The 11899-nt window shown below is 40.0% G+C and overlaps 4 non-coding genes across 4 annotated transcripts; all 4 read right to left on the reverse strand.

Annotated features, from left to right (window-relative positions):
- Positions 1-7884: 7884 nt before the first annotated feature.
- On the reverse strand, positions 7885-7956 carry trnad-guc (transfer RNA aspartic acid (anticodon GUC)). Its single transcript has one exon. It is a non-coding gene; the product is annotated as a tRNA-Asp (tRNA).
- Positions 7957-9442: 1486 nt separating this feature from the next.
- trnad-guc (transfer RNA aspartic acid (anticodon GUC)) lies at positions 9443-9514 on the reverse strand. The gene has a single exon. It is a non-coding gene; the product is annotated as a tRNA-Asp (tRNA).
- A 1165-nt stretch (positions 9515-10679) lies between these two features.
- On the reverse strand, positions 10680-10751 carry trnad-guc (transfer RNA aspartic acid (anticodon GUC)). Its single transcript has one exon. It is a non-coding gene; the product is annotated as a tRNA-Asp (tRNA).
- A 1076-nt stretch (positions 10752-11827) lies between these two features.
- trnad-guc (transfer RNA aspartic acid (anticodon GUC)) lies at positions 11828-11899 on the reverse strand. Its single transcript has one exon. It is a non-coding gene; the product is annotated as a tRNA-Asp (tRNA).

Raw genomic sequence — 11899 nt, forward strand, 5'->3', positions numbered from 1 at the left:
CTGAGTGACCCATCAAAAGTCTGGGGAGGCAGTGCACTGCAGACCTGTGCGGTAAACAGATGGGGAGGACCATCATGAAACAACTCACTGGTGGCCTGGCAAGGATTGACTACAGCCTACTCCCTGGAAAGTTCAAGGTCTGATGTTATCAGTTCGCATTCTACAGCAGGGCTGTTCAAACTTTTTTACTCAAAGATCTACTTTTCGAGGAGCCAATGTTGCACAATCTACCTTTTTCCCGGGCCCTTGACAAAGCTCAGCAGTTATGTATGCTGATGACATACCTATATCCAAAATTGTGTAGGCAGGTAGTAATCCTGCTTGGACTAGAAATGGCCAGCTCTGGTCCAAAATATATATATGTTTTAAACACATTTTATTGTCATCTACCAATAGTACCTTGAGGATCGACTGGTAGTTTGCGATCGCTATATTGAGCACCTCTGCTCTACAGGATCGTAATGTGGCCCTTGGAAATGAGCAAGATCCCCTCATCCACCATGAGCAAGATGGATAAAAAAGCCAATTCATTCATCAGAAGTCTAGGTCGACCACGGTGCCTTTCCGACATGGGCCTCTTGGAAGGAATGCACTGCAACTGACGCTGGAGTCTATCAGTCTGGGCTACAGGCAAGAGAAGTTTAGGCTGGTTCTTGAGGTAAGAGAGTTCACTGACCAATCAGTAAGGAACGCCAACATCAAGGTTCCCACTAGTCGTAGGTTGGACACCCAGGCTGTGGTTGACAAAGCTGTGAAGAGCTGTCAGAGATACACCAGGCCCCAAGAGATACTAAGGCCCTTATCCCATGGTCAGCAGGGGGACATGAGGGTTGACCTCAAAAGGCATCTCCAATTCCCCACGCAGATCATCACTATATCACTCTGCCCAGACATTGTGGTATGGTCCTCCAAGGCAAAAGCGGCACACATCATTAAACTGACCATAAGAGGTGGGGATTGAGGCCGCCTTCGAGCGCAACAAGGCTAAATACTTGGAGCTGGTAGCTGAGTTCCAGGGAGTGCACTATCTACCCAGTTGAGGTTGCCTGTCGAGACTACGTTGGGCTGTTAAGAACGCGCCCCATGAGAGACACATGGGTGACTGGAGGCACCCTGATGAAGGACATAAAGTTGGCAGAGGAGGCCGAGAAAGGCAGCTTTTGGGTGTTGATGAGGAGGACGGACAGGAGCTGGGGAAGCAACAGCTAACCCCAATAGCGGCTGCAGGAGGCAACAGCTATCAACTGCAGGAGGTGACCGGGAAACATCTCTGTCAGTGCACCGCCACCGGAATATATTCCAAGATTAAAGGAGAGAAACGTCAATGAATGGTGGTTTGTGGCTGATGACCCTGCAGCTGACCCGTGAGCACCAAAGGAGGTGCGACAAGCAGAAATCCCAACCAGGAAAAAAAATCTATACCTGTACAACAACTGACGATCCATGTTAATGTCAAGAAAACTTGTCAAACAGGATCCAAATGTTGGTATTACTGTACCTTTGGTAATTTGCTGAAACCTCTCATCCTCTTGTTACACCACAGTGAGGTTTGTCCGTGGGGTGTCATGGCCTCATTTGATGTTTTATTTTGAAGATTTTACCCTCCTTGCTTCACGGAACCAGCGCTCTATCAATGCAGCCATGATCGCCCATTGCTTAACACCTGTTTCTAACTTCTTTATATAATAGTCAGTATCTCCACAAGGAGACAAAGAATCATTCACGCTCACACTCATATTTAGAAACAATTTGGAGCGTGCAATCAGCCTGCCCACATCTTTGGAATGAGGGAGGAAACTGCAGTACCCGTATAAAACCCATGCAGGCCCGGGCAGAACATGCAAACTCCACACAGGTGGACCAAGCTGGATTTGGCTGAAATTATATTTGTAAGAAAAAATTAAAAAGAAAAATTAAGCTCCTGTTATAATATTCAGTGGTCGTGAATATTTATTAATTTAATGATTGTCCTATTCATTTATTCATCTTCCGAAATGCTTATCCTCACAAGGGTCATGGGATGATGATCCTATGAAAAGTAAAAAAAAAAAAAAAGAGAGACCAGTAAAGAACAATAGCTGAAAAAAATCACCCCCACAACATATTCTCTGTAGCGTGTTGTATATTTAATACACAGCATCAGTCTGCCATCCCTGATCCCAACTTGGCCACAAAGATGGAGATTGTGAGGCTTGACATTGCATTCCCACATTCCGATCTGTCCGACTTAGGAGGCTGACGGCCGGGCTGTGAAACGGCGGGCATAAAAAAATACGGAGAGAAAAGCGGAGGAGGCTGATAATTGAGAGAAAATTAGTCCATCGGGAAAGGAAAAGGGAGACCAAGAGAAGCGTAGATGCAAGAATGAAATGTACGCCATGGCAATCATGTTTATCTCATTCGGCGGCTCAAGTGTTGACTGCGTGACGCCGGTTCAAAGCTTTGTCACCCACTCGTCTCCTTTGCTGGATTTTGTCTGTCAGCCAAACAAAAGAGAGGAAAATAATCCCCGAGGTCTGCCACAACAATGCCCCCGATTTTAAAAATAATAACGTGAGGTGAGAAAAAATGGTTAGCTTGTGGTTAATAGGTCTGCCTCACAGTTTTCAGGTTCTGGGTTTCGACTCTCAGTTTTCTATTGGTGCTATGTTGAAATGTTGTACTATTTAATTATTGCTATTGTTCAACTAACCTAAAAAAAACTCACCAGATGCCATTGAGCCAATAGTTGTAAAATCTATGCACCTTAGAGTTGCATTGCCCAAGTGATGCTCAATATAGAGAAAAACATATATTTTATATAAATCACGGCGGTCTGACGGCTTGAGTGGTTAGCACGTCAGCCTCACACCTTTGGGGTCCTGGGTTTGAATCCAAGTCGTTCCATCTGTGTGGAATTTGCATGTTCTGCGTGGATTTTCTCCAGCCACTCTGGTTTCCTCCCACATTCCAAAGACATGCATGGTAGGCTGATTGGACACTCTGAATTGCTCTTAGGTATGGGTGTGAGTGTGAATGGTTGTTTGTCTGCTTGTGCACTGCGATTGGCTGGCTGCCTCTGGCCCAAAATCAGCTGGGATAGGCTCCAGCACCCCTCGCAACCTCAGTGAGGATAAAGCAGTTCTCAAAATGAATGAATGAATGAATATGTCACACTGGTTTTCATTCAGTGATTTTCCATACTGCTTATCCACACAATGGTCACGGGGGTGCCGGAGCAGTCAAACACACGCAGCAGGCGGACGACACCCTGGATTATTGGCCAGCTAAGTTTGTGGGGGGAATTTTTTGTCTTATCAGGAAACAAGAAGAAACATATCCCCTATCCAGTCTGTTTTCCATATCTCCCTCTTCCAACACACGTGTCAAATGATCAACTCATCAACAAGGTGTAGAGAATCTTGATAACGATCCTAATTATTTGATTCAGGCGTGTTGTTGGAGGGAGACTTGGAAAACAGACTGGAAAGGAGGCCCTGAGGAACGGAGATGGGAACCCTTGTGTTAGAGAAACAAAGGAACAACAGGCTAAACAGGCACACTGTAGTCCATCTTAAACCAGATCTTATTTTGGGCCAAATTTCCTTTTTAAATCGTGCTTTCTTTTTGTTTGCTTCAGGTAGCTTGCATTTTTATTTTGTTTGTGTTTGTTTTAAAACAAGTTACTGTGAAGTGGATAAATACACAACATTTTAAATATTTTCCAAAAACTTTGATGGTTCTGGGGTTTGTCATGTACATAGATACTGATCTTGCTCTTTGAAATAATGTGCAAAATAGTTCTTAACCTTTTTTCTCTCCACTCTGTTATCACATCATCTTTCATCACTTAGTGCTTTCTTTAAAAGCGAAAACTCTCTGCGGGTCCACATTTTACCTTCATGACAGCTTGCTAATGCATCGCCACATCTTTGTCATGTTTGGCATCTGATTCACACATTGGCTTAGAGGGAAATCAAATGGTAAAACATGAAAACACCGTGGGATGACGGTGTCAGCAAGTAAAGGGCTATGTGGGTCACATTCGTGTCCGCATCATTTTTTACCCCTCAAGTTAGAAGGATAGTGGACTTCTATCACGAGACACTAAGTACTGTATGGCTGTGTGTGTGTGTATGGCTAGGTAAGCTTGACTGCAAAAGTGTGTTGCTCTATTTTTAATTCATGCTGCACCACCTGGCTAATGGTGTTTTTGGACCCACCCCCTCTCAGAACAGAACTTACTCTGGATAATCAGACCTCCACCAAATGCGACCAAATTATTCATGGCAGTTCGCATTATGCGCTGCTGATCAAAATATTGGAATATTCAAGCGGAAGGAGGAAAATGTCAGGTGGCATTAAGCGCAGTGGTGGCAAACCAAACCATAAATTATGGAAAATCTGGTTGTTTTTTGCTAATTTTATATGGAAAACAGTCTAATTGAGGCTAGCATTAAAGGAGGCAAAATAGCATCAAAAATCATAGTACTGCTAAAAGGATTGTCATGTCATAACATTGTGATCTACACGGACCGCACACTGCAAAGATAGAAATTATTATGAATCCAGTGGTTTTTAATCTGGGGTTCGGTGAGTCGGTATCAAGAGTTTGGTGGAGCCTGTCCCGTAGAGGTCAAGACACATTGACCCATCATGTCTATTCCCGATAACATACCGCATGACATTTCCTGAACAATCAGTGCTGCGAGGAATTTATATTGGATTGGATAATTTTATTCATCCCGTATTTGGGAAATTTTGTTGTCACAGCAGCAAGAGGGAGAGGATGCAGAAATAGGAAAGGCATTTTAGACATAAATATATAGGTAATAAGTATATATATATATATATATATATATATATATATATATATATATATATATATATATATATATATATATATATATATATATATATATATATATATATATATATATATATATATATATATATATATATATATATATATATATATATATATATATATATATATATATATATATATATATATATATATATATATATATACACATACACCAACATAAGATTCATTTTGGCAGAAAAATTTGTATATTATTGTGGGAAATATTTAATAAACATATATGTATGAAAGAATAATGCCAAAATATGTGTATTTAGGATGAACAAAACTAAATTTTCATGGGTAAGGTACAGTAGAAATGTCAATATGTACTTAATACTTATGGGGCAAGATAACATTTTGTGTAAACCATATAACATTTGTTGTCAGTTTTAAAAAAGTCAGAAAATATAAAGCCAAGAAATGCAACCTAATTTGATATTCTGTTGCCACACCTCAATAGATTTCTTAATCAGGAATTGTTTTTCATGGCAGGGCTGCAAGTGACAAGAAGGGAGCAACGATTAAAATCCAAAGTTGCACTTTGCTTAAAATGCTGACAGTGACATGTGGGATAATCCTCTTAGGGCATACTGTAAAGCTTTGTTGGTAAATAGCGTATCAAGTTTGTTGGCATGTCTTCGAGTTGACAGCGCGACATTTGCACATGCATGACATTGAAGATTGCTTGCAAACCTTGTTAAAAAGCTACTCCAACCGAAAATATTGAGTCTTTGCTGAGTTTTGATACTCCCAAAATGCTCCATGCTTGGCAATTGAGGTTGAAACATATAGTGTTGCTGAGACACAGATAACAGCTGTGATAATTGCTTTGGCAGACTTAGGTTGATAACTTTGTCTTTGCATTAGTCTCGTTTTACACTCTGTTAATCAAGATAAGACACACTTTTGAAGAACATCTAACATTAAAAGAAAACACTGAAAAGATGTTTGAAAAAAGCAAAACCATCTTTTTGTCATGTGTTTGGTGTGTTTGGGAAAATTCATTCCCAATAGCAACTTTAATTTACTGGATGCCCTTTACGTTGATAGACATCAAATCCCTTTAAATGGGCAGCCAACAGACACACAGACAAAGGAAGTCTGGACTGTTCTTAACATGCCCTACTGAAATATTCAGGCAGTTCTGCTTAGCGGTACCCGGACGTTTTGGCGACGGACACTAGGTCAACGGACACTTGGTCGACGGACACTTCGTCAAACAGACGTCTCATTGCTGGATTGGCTCGCTCTCAAAATTATAATCATGGGAGAGAGAGTTTACTGTTGAAAGCAATCAAATAGGTAACCTCTCGCTCTCAAAATTATAATCATGAGAGAGATCGAGTTTATCATTGCATTGACAATGTCCAAGCATTAATATCTATATTCATAATATTAAAATTATCAATAAATTGGGTGTTATTGGCAAATTGTCCGTCAGAGAAATGTCCGTTACACAAACTGTCCGGCGACCAAACGTCAGTTCAACGAAACATCCGGGGATGTAGTGTCCGTCCACGTAGGTGTCTGTCGACGAAATTGGAAATTATCCTGTGAAACATCACCACAACCTACAATTGGATTGCACACATTGTTACACAATAGATTTCTAATTAGAAAATTTTTGCCATCAAAATGTACACCAATAAAGCTAAAACTAGCCACATTCTTTAACTAGCTATTTGCTTGCTAGCTTTTACTTCAGCCAAAAAATGTGTTGGAGTTGTTTGTCACAATTTTGATAGGGATCATTGGGTTCAAATGTTTAATTCACTCATCATCTGTTTATCCTGATGGGAGTCATGGGTTTGCTGGGGCCGTTAGGGTTAGGGTTGTCAAATGTACTGTACATTAAACCATAACCCAAACTCTAACCCTAACAAGGAAGGTTACTGCAATGTTTTGACAATTAAATTTGGAAGAAAGATAATATGTACTAATTGTTAGAGTATAGCATAGTGTAGCAGAGGCAAAAAGTTGATGCTACCCGTCGGGGAATCGAACCCCGGTCTTCTGCGTAACAGACCGAGATACTGTCCACTATACTAACGAGGTATGTTTCTGTTATCTAATAACAATTAAGTTTGGTAGAAAGCTAATATGTACTTACTGGTGGGGTCTGGGGTGGTGTAGCAGACATGAAAAGTCGATACCCTAACCCTAGCCCGAACCCTAACAATTTTGTATTTTAACACACCCTAACCATAACCATTTTGGATTTAAACAAACCCTAGCCCTAACCCTAACCATTTTGTATTTAAACACACCCTAACCCAAACCATTTTGTATTTAAACACACCCTAACCCGAACCATTTTGTATTTAAACACACCCTAACCCTAACCATTTTGTATTTAAACACACCCTAACCCGAACCATTTTGTATTTAAACACACCCTAACCCGAACAATTTTGTATTTAAACACACCCTAACCCTAACCATTTTGTATTTAAACACACCCTAACCCAAACCATTTTGTATTTAAACACACCCTAACCCGAACCATTTTGTATTTAAACACACCCTAACCCAAACCATTTTGTATTTAAACACACCCTAACCCAAATCATTTTGTATTTAAACACACCCTAACCCTAACCATTTTCTATTTAAACATACCCTAACTCGAACCATTTTGTATATAAACACACCCTAACCCTAACCATTTTGTATTTAAACACACCCTAACCCGATCCATTTTGTATTTAAACACACCATAACCCTAACCCCTAACCCTAACCATTTTGTATTTACACACACCCTAACCCTGACCATTTTGTATTTAAACACAACCTAACCCTAACCATTTTGTATTTAAACACCCCCTAACCCTCACCATTTTGTATTCAAAAACACCCTAACCATTTTGTATTTAAACATACCCTAACCCTAACCATAACCCAAACCCTAACCCTGACGCTGACCCTAACCCTAATTAGCAAGTTTACTGTAATTTTTTGACAATTAAATTGGGAAGAAAGCTAATATGTACTAATTGTTAGAGTATAGCATAGTGCAGCAGAGGCAAAAAGTTGATACTCCCCGTCGGGGAATCGAACCCCGGTCTTCCGCGTGACAGGCGGAGATACTGTCCACTATACTAACGAGGACTGTTTCTGTAACCTTTTAACAATTAAGTTTGGAATAAAGCTACTATGTACGAACTGGTGGGGTCTGGGGTGGTGTAGCACATATGAAAAGTCGATACCCTAACCCTAGCCCTAACCCTAATGCTAACCCTAACCCTAACAATATTGTATTTTAACACACCCTAACCATAACCATTTTGTATTTAAACAAACCCTAGCACTAACCCTAACCATTTTGTATTTAAACACACCCCAAACCTAACCATTTTTTATTTAAGCACAACCTAACCCTAACCATTTTGTATTTTAACACACCCTAACCATAACCATTTTGTATTTAAACACACCCTAACCCTAACCATTTTGTATTTAAACACACCCTAACCCGATCCATTTTGTATTTAAACACACCATAACCCCTAACCCTAACCATTTTGTATTTACACACACCCTAACCCTGACCATTTTGTATTTAAACACAACCTAACCCTAACCATTTTGTATTTAAACACCCCCTAACCCTCACCATTTTGTATTTAAAAACACCCTAACCATTTTGTATTTAAACATACCCTAACCCTAACCATAACCCAAACCCTAACCCTGACGCTGACCCTAACCCTAATTAGCAAGTTTACTGTAATTTTTTGACAATTAAATTGGGAAGAAAGCTAATATGTACTAATTGTTAGAGTATAGCATAGTGCAGCAGAGGCAAAAAGTTGATACTCCCCGTCGGGGAAACGAACCCCGGTCTTCCGCGTGACAGGCGGAGATACTGTCCACTATACTAACGAGGACTGTTTCTGTAACTTTTTAACAATTAAGTTTGGAATAAAGCTACTATGTACGAACTGGTGGGGTCTGGGGTGGTGTAGCACATATGAAAAGTCGATACCCTAACCCTAGCCCTAACCCTAATGCTAACCCTAACCCTAACAATTTTGTATTTTAACACACCCTAACCATAACCATTTTGTATTTAAACAAACCCTAGCACTAACCCTAACCATTTTGTATTTAAACACACCCCAAACCTAACCATTTTTTATTTAAGCACAACCTAACCCTAACCATTTTGTATTTTAACACACCCTAACCATAACCATTTTGTATTTAAACACACCCTAACCCTAACCATTTTGTATTTAAACACACCCTAACCCGATCCATTTTGTATTTAAACACACCATAACCCCTAACCCTAACCATTTTGTATTTACACACACCCTAACCCTGACCATTTTGTATTTAAACACAACCTAACCCTAACCATTTTGTATTTAAACACACCCTAACCCTCACCATTTTGTATTTAAAAACACCCTAACCATTTTGTATTTAAACATACCCTAACCCTAACCATAACCCAAACCCTAAACCTGACGCTGACCCTAACCCTAATTAGCAAGTTTACTGTAATTTTTTGACAATTAAATTGGGAAGAAAGCTAATATGTACTAATTGTTAGAGTATAGCATAGTGCAGCAGAGGCAAAAAGTTGATACTCCCCGTCGGGGAATCGAACCCCGGTCTTCCGCGTGACAGGCGGAGATACTGTCCACTATACTAACGAGGACTGTTTCTGTAGCCTTTTAACAATTAAGTTTGGAATAAAGCTACTATGTACGAACTGGTGGGGTCTGGGGTGGTGTAGCACATATGAAAAGTCGATACCCTAACCCTAGCCCTAACCCTAATGCTAACCCTAACCCTAACAATTTTGTATTTTAACACACCCTAACCATAACCATTTTGTATTTAAACAAACCCTAGCACTAACCCTAACCATTTTGTATTTAAACACACCCCAAACCTAACCATTTTTTATTTAAGCACAACCTAACCCTAACCATTTTGTATTTAAACATACCCTAACCCTAACCATTTTGTATTTAAAAACACCCTAACCCTGACCCTGACCCTAAGCCTAATGAGGAAGGTTACTATAATGTTTTCCGCGTGACAGGCGGAGATACTGTCCACTATACTAACGAGGAGTGTTGCTGTAATCTTCTAACAATTAAGTTTGGAATAAAGCTAATATGTACGAACTGGTGGGGTCTGGGGTGGTATAGCAGACATGAAAAGTCAATACCCTAACCCTAACCCTAACCATTTTGTATTTAAACACACCCTCACCATTTTGTATTTAAACACACCGTTCCCCTAACTCTAACCCTAACCTAAATCCTAACCCTAACCATTTTGTATTTAAACACACCCTAACCCTAACCATTTTGTATTTAAACACAACCTAACCCTAACGATTTTGTATTTAAACACACCTTAACCCTAACCCTAACCATTTTGTATTTTAACACACCCTAACCATAACCATTTTGTATTTAAACACACCCTAACCCTAACCATTTTGTATTTAAACACACCCTAACCCGATCCATTTTGTATTTAAACACACCATACCCTAACCCCTAACCCTAACCATTTTGTATTTACACACACCCTAACCCTGACCATTTTGTATTTAAACACAACCTAACCCTAACCATTTTGTATTTAAACACACCCTAACCCTCACCATTTTGTATTCAAAAACACCCTAACCATTTTGTATTTAAACATACCCTAACCCTAACCATAACCCAAACCCTAACCCTGACGCTGACCCTAACCCTAATTAGCAAGTTTACTGTAATGTTTTGACAATTAAATTGGGAAGAAAGCTAATATGTACTAATTGTTAGAGTATAGCATAGTGCAGCAGAGGCAAAAAGCTGATACTCCCCGTCGGGGAATCGAACCCCGGTTTTCCGCGTGACAGGCGGAGATACTGTCCACTATACTAACGAGGAACTTTTCTGTAATTTTTTAACAATTAAGTTTGGAAGAAAGATAATATGTACTAACTGGTGGGGTATGGGGTCGTGTAGCAGACATGAAAAGTTGATACTCCACTTCACCGAATCGAACCCCAGTCTTCCGCATGACTGGCGGAGATACTGTCCACTATACTAACTAGGAAGGTTGCTGTTATGTTGTGACAAGAGTTTTTTTGAAGATAGCTAATATGTACTAACTGGTAGAGTATGGGTACCCCTATCCCTAACCCTATCCCTAACCCTATCCCTATCTCTATCCCTAACCCTATCCCTATCCCTAACCCTATCCCCTAACCCTATCCCCTAACCCTATCCCTATCCCTAACCCTATCCCCTAACCCTATCTCTAACCCAATAAAGCTAAAACTAGCCACATTCTTTAACTAGCTATTTGCTTGCTAGCTTTTACTTCAGCCAAAAAAATGTGTTGGAGTTGTTTGTCACAATTTTGATAGGTATCATTGGGTTCAAATGTTTAATTCACTCATCATCTGTTTATCCTGATGAAAGTCATGGGTTTGCTGGAGCCGTTAGGGTTAGGGTTGTCAAATGTACTGTATATTAAACCCTAACCCAAACTCTAACCCTAACGAGGAAGGTTACTGCAATGTTTTGACAATTAAATTTGGAAGAAAGATAATATGTACTAATTGTTAGAGTATAGCATAGTGTAGCAAAGGCAAAAAGTTGATGCTCCCCGTCGGGGAATCGAACCCCGGTGTTTTGCGTGATAGACGGAGATACTTTCCACTACACTAACGAGGTATGTTTCTGTAATCTTTTAACAATTAAGTTTGGTAGAAAGCTAATATGTACTTACTGGTGGGGTCTCGGGTGGTGTAGCGGACATGAAAAGTCGATACCCTAACCCTAGCCCGAACCCTAACAATTTTGTATTTTAACACACCCTAACCCAAACCATTTTGTATTTAAACACACCCTAACCCAAACCATTTTGTATTTAAACACACCCAAACCCTAACCGTAACCCGTAACCCTGTACTAATTGTTAGAGTATAGCATAGTGTACCAGAGGCAAAAAGTTGATGCTCCCCGTCGGGGAATCGAACCCCGGTCTTCCGCGTGACAGACGGAGATACTGTCCACTATACTAACGAGGA

The sequence above is a fragment of the Stigmatopora nigra genome, chromosome 12 (assembly GCF_051989575.1).
Source record: "Stigmatopora nigra isolate UIUO_SnigA chromosome 12, RoL_Snig_1.1, whole genome shotgun sequence".
In the NCBI taxonomy this organism is placed as follows: domain Eukaryota; kingdom Metazoa; phylum Chordata; class Actinopteri; order Syngnathiformes; family Syngnathidae; genus Stigmatopora; species Stigmatopora nigra.